This window comes from Silene latifolia, chromosome 11 (assembly GCF_048544455.1).
Source record: "Silene latifolia isolate original U9 population chromosome 11, ASM4854445v1, whole genome shotgun sequence".
NCBI classification, from domain to species: domain Eukaryota; kingdom Viridiplantae; phylum Streptophyta; class Magnoliopsida; order Caryophyllales; family Caryophyllaceae; genus Silene; species Silene latifolia.
The window spans coordinates 47,138,867-47,144,208 of NC_133536.1; the positions used below are offsets into that span (position 1 = coordinate 47,138,867).

At 42.7% G+C, this 5,342-nt stretch overlaps 1 non-coding gene across 1 annotated transcript; it reads right to left on the reverse strand.

Moving 5' to 3' along the window:
- Positions 1-2,318: 2,318 nt before the first annotated feature.
- LOC141615805 (small nucleolar RNA R71) lies at positions 2,319-2,425 on the reverse strand. Its single transcript, XR_012530201.1, has one exon. It is a non-coding gene; the product is annotated as a small nucleolar RNA R71 (small nucleolar RNA).
- Between the last annotated feature and the right edge of the window lie 2,917 nt (positions 2,426-5,342).

Consider the following 5,342-nt stretch of genomic DNA (forward strand, 5'->3'; position numbering starts at 1 on the left):
AAGGGACCCTCGCCGTCGATCTTCAGGTAGCCGCCTAAGATAGAAAGCTCGTTGTTGTTGATGTTGTTTGGCTCCTTTCGGAAAAAGATAGTACTCCCCATCAGTCTGAGGAAGTAACGGGCGGGGGGTAGGTGGACCTGGGCGAGCTTTCGCTCGTGAAAAGGAGTTTGTGCCAAAGCAGACTAATGACCTACTGATACGTGCTTTTTATATAGTCTTTTTAGCCTATCTCAGCACGTATTTCTATGCATTTTTATACTGTTTTTATAGTATTTTGCCCCGAATTGGCTACTTTGGTTCGTTTTGTCCATTTTAAAGAAATGAACGCGAAAGTAATGGAATCGTACTCTTTTTCGTCCTTTTTGCATGCATTTAGAGGGGACGGGATTTTCCAGAGTGAGATACTGCGTTTGGAAGCGTCATCGCACGGATTACGAGGCATTTAGGCGCGGACTTGAGCTGAAATGAAGACAAAGTACTCGATCGAGCAGTTCTACCACTCGATCGAGTGGTTTTTACGTCCCAGGATGGACGATCGAGTGGTTTTCCACTCGATCCTTAGCTTGCAGAAAGACAGGTTACTCGATCGAGTAGATACTGTTGAAGATTTGCTCGATCGAGTGGTTTTAATTCACTCGATCGAGTGGTTTTGCTATTATGGGCTTCTAAACAGCCCGTGTTATGTTTATTTCGCTAAACTTAATTACTTTGCTATTTAAGCAAGCTTTAGTTAGGTCATTAGCATCAGTTTTTATTCACTACTTAGCTTTTATCAAAACTTTACTGCGAAAAACATTCTTCTTCACTGTTACTTTATTTCTTGGGTTATTTTGCTCGGATTCGATTGTTCTTTACGCCGGATTCGCAAGATTGTAATCCTCTTCTCTTTTCTTAATAATAATTAATCTTCTGTTGCTTTAATTTCTTGTTTACTCCATTTATTCTTCTGCCCTAATTTCTCTTTTATGCAATTTTATTGTTATTTCATAATGTTTACTACTGGGAATTTATCTGCTGTTAGTTTAATTAGTGACATGAGTAGCTAAACCCCCTTTCATGTTGGGATTAGGGGATCGGCGGTAGGAATGTGACGATGTAGTAAATGAAACAGATGAATTGATTACAAGACTCTGTCACCATAGCAATTTAATTGTTTTTATTCGACTTAGTTGAGTGCACACTGCTGAGTTAACCTTTAATCTGGCTAAAATTAATCCTAGATCGAAAGATTGGACTAAATAGGCCTGCTATGAACAGTAGACTACCCTGACGAGAATGAAAGTTAAGTTAGTAGTATTTTAGGATAGAAAGTGGACCGAAAGGACCTTTCAGCATCCGTCTTACATTAATTCGTCTGAGTCATTTACAGCTGAGTCACTGTACTACCGTAGTGAACCGAAATCCTGACATGTCCCTCTCTATCTGATAGTTTAATCTTATTTCTCTGCCTTTATTGCTCTTGCCCTTTATATCTCTTTCCTTTAAAACTCGCAGTTTAGATAACAAATCAAACAACCCCCCCCCCCCCCCTCATTTGTGACCAAATAGACGGACTACTACAAATATCTTGCCTCCCTGTGGAGATCGACCTGACTTCCCTAGCTATATAGTTAGTTTAGTTAGTTTATTTTTGACAGGTACACGACAGACGTATCAAATTTTGGCGCCGTTGTCGGGGATGCAATTGCCCTATTTGTTTTCGTTCCGTTTATTTTATCCGTCTCAGGGAATTCTTATTCCTTGAGGCAGTTCTTATTCATTTTCTTTCAGTGTTTTTTATGCCCAGGTCAGATAGGTTTGAATTAGTTTCAGCTGATTCAGAGCCAGAGAGATTATTCAGGCATAGACTCCGTCTGCAAAGGAAATCACGAAAGGAAGACTTGAGTAATTTCGAGCCAGAGTTACATCACTCTCTTTTCGAAGACAGTCCGATTTCTACAGTAAAGATGCCTAAGCTTTCCAGTCATTCAGTGCCTAAAGCGTCCTCTATTCCGAAGGGTTTCAATCTCCATACTGATGATGGGAATACATTCGACATCCGTCCTTCCTATATCAATCTGGTGGAGAGGAATATCTATAGAGGTGTGGCTGGTGAAGACCCGAGGAAGCACATGGAGACCTTTACCGATTACTGTTCTACTATCCCCGCAACTAAGGGGGTAACTCAAGACAAGATCAAGGAAGTTTTATTTCCTTTCTCTTTAGTGATTCACCCGGAGTGGTGATCGACTTGACCGCACACAGTGCTTTGGGGTTCTGATTGGGAGTCTCTTGCTCTTGCATTTTACAAGAGATATTTCCCTCCACAACGCACCAATCTGCTGAGGGCCAAGATTACTAGTTTCAGACAGGCTCCCGATGAAAGTTTCTATGAGGCATGGTCGCGATTCAAGAAGTTGGTGAGGTCTATCCCTCACCATGGTTTTGACCCATGGTTTCTAGCTAATCAGTTCTACAATGGGTTGTATGACGACCAAAGAGCCATACTTGATGCGGCATCTAGTGGAAGATTCCAGGAGAATACAGATGACGATAAGGGATGGTCTCTTATTGAAGATATGGCTAATCACAGTGCTGAGTATGGTAACCGGAGGGATGGGATTAGAACAGTTCATGCAGTTGATAAGCAGGTTTTGGCTCAGCTGGAGACCATGAATGCTAGATTTGACAAGTTGGAGTTACAAGCTGCTGGGGAGCCTCAGACGGTCCATGTCCTTACTAGAGGAGAGACCGTTTCTTGTGAGAGATGTGGGAGTAATGATGGCCACACTGCTGTTGGCTGTCTTGTATAGAAGGAACAAGTCCTTGCCTTTCAGCAATATAGGCAAGGAGGAGAATCCTATTACAATAATAAAGGGGAAGTCCACACCAATTTGAGGTGGACTAGTCAAAATGTGCTCAATCCTACACCTCCTCTGCACCAGCAACAGCCTTATGTTCCTCCACATAAGAATCAACAAGGCTTTCAGAAGCCCCCTTCCTTTACTCCTCCTAACCATGGTGCATCCTCTTCCGGTGGGGTGAGTGAAATTTGTGAGCTTAAGTCTATGTTGCAAGCTTTTACAAAGCAATTTCAGCTGAGTGATCAACAGAAAGATGCGTCCATAAAGGCACTTGAAACTCAAGTTGCCCAACTAGCCATGAACCAATCCACAAGAAAGCAGGGTCAATTACCGACTCAAAATGAGGAGAATCCACATGAGACGGTAAACTTGATAAATCTGAGAAGCGGTCATTCTTATGAGGGACCGGAAATACGAAAATCAGACCCGAGGAATGCTGAAACTGATGGTGAACAGTGCTCTGTCAAAGAAAGTGAGCTCACGGCAAAGCAAGTGCTCGATCGACTGGTTTCAGGTGGTCGATCGAGCAGATTTGGGCAAGAAAGTGCTCGATCGAGTGGAAATCCACTCGATCGAGTGATCAAGGAAATGGTACTGGTCGATCGAGTAGTTTATCTACTCGATCGAGTGAAGAGCAAAATGGAGTTGCTCGATCGAGTGAAAACTTCACTCGATCGAGTGATATTACTAAAGATACTACTCGATCGAAAGGGTATATTGGTCGATCGAGTAGTTTTGATGACGGGAAGCTTATTCAAGAGCCTGCTAGTGCTCGTTTAAGCGATAAATCACCGGAAAGACCTCGTTCGAGAGGTAAGAAGCGTCCAAAGGATACAGAACTTGCTCCGGAAGATACATTGGAAGAGAGAAACAAGGGACTCGAGATACCTATCATGGTTCCCTTCCCGAGGCCGTTGCAGAATACTAAGGCCAATAAAAAATTCTGCAAATTTGTCGAACTTCTGAAAAGCATGGAAGTCACTGTGCCGTTCACTGAGTTGCTGACAAAGGTACCCTCTTATCTAAAGTTTATGAAAGAAATTTTATCGCGTAAGAGGAGTATTAGTGATAGTGAGACCGTAGCTTTGACTGAGGTGAGGTCAGCCCTATTTCAAAATAAGTTACCTCCTAAGCAGTCAGACCCGGGTAGTTTTTCAATTCCGTGTCATATCGGTAACTATTTGATTGATAATGCGCTATGCGATTTAGGCGCTAGCGTGAGTGTCTTACCGCTGTCTCTAGCTAAGAGACTTGGTTTGACAAAGCTGAGTTGCACTAATATGACAGTCCAGATGGCCGGCCGTAGTATATCACGGCCACTAGGTATAGTAGAAGACGTACCTGTGAGGATCGGGAGGTTCTTTATTCCCGTAGATTTCGTTGTCGTAGACATACCCGAAGATGCACACACCCCTATTATTTTAGGGAGACCATTTTTGTCTACTGCTCGTGCAGTTATCGACATCGGGGGGAAGACTTTGACCTTTCAGGTAGGGGATGAGGAGCTGATTTTTCATCAGTCTAAGTCCCGGAGGGCTTCCATGCAAGCTCAGCCTTGCAATGCTCTCTCTTCTTTTGACCTTATTATTGACACTCCAGTTGAAAATTTGGAGTAGTGTGCTGCAATTGTTACCCCTCCGCCTCAGACTGAGAGCAAAAAGGAGGAAAGTTCGTCTGTTTTCCTTGCTGCAGGCACAGATGAAAGCAATGAAGGAGCTGTTAAGGGGTGTGGTGCAATCACTGTCAATCAAATTGGAAGTAAGGATGCTAATGATGGTGATAGAGGAGCAAGAACGAGGAAAGTTCGCGCTTATGTGGATGTGAAATACTCCCCTCCTACTATTTCAATTGATAATTCAAGCTCATGGAAGTTGAAGAGGACAGTCAACGTTGCTGAGACGACGTCCTCCAGTCAGGAGCCCTTCAAGGGGCTAATGAATTACATTGGGAATTGAGCGGGGAAGTGCTCCGTGTAACACTTTGTAATAGATAATTTTTGAATTCTCCGTTGAATTTGTTTTATTTCTTTTATTAGGACAATTAGTTTATAGACTGTTTTTAGCGTAGATTTAAGACTATAGACTATTTATATGCTTATTTGGTATGTTGGGATATTTTTGCACGTGTTTTTATGCAGGTTTGGGGAAGTTTTACGCATTCCAAGTGAAGAATAGACGAAATTCAAGAGCTTACGCGAGAAAAGAGCTCGATCGAGTATTTTTTGTACTCGATCGAGTGGAAAGTTGGTCGACCGAGTGCTTTTTCCAGTCGATCGAGTAAAGCAATAAATGGGATTTCTCGATCGAGTAGAATTCTACTCGATCGAGTAGATGGAGCTTCGAAGTGCTCGATCGAGTGGTTTAAAACCACTCGATCGAGTGAAATGCACAGGACGCAGGGAGTTTTCTTTTAAACTCTTTCCTTTTGTTTCTATCTTCATTTTTCCCTAATTTTCGTCTATCTCATCCCTAATTGCGACACAAACTCCCTCAAATCCCC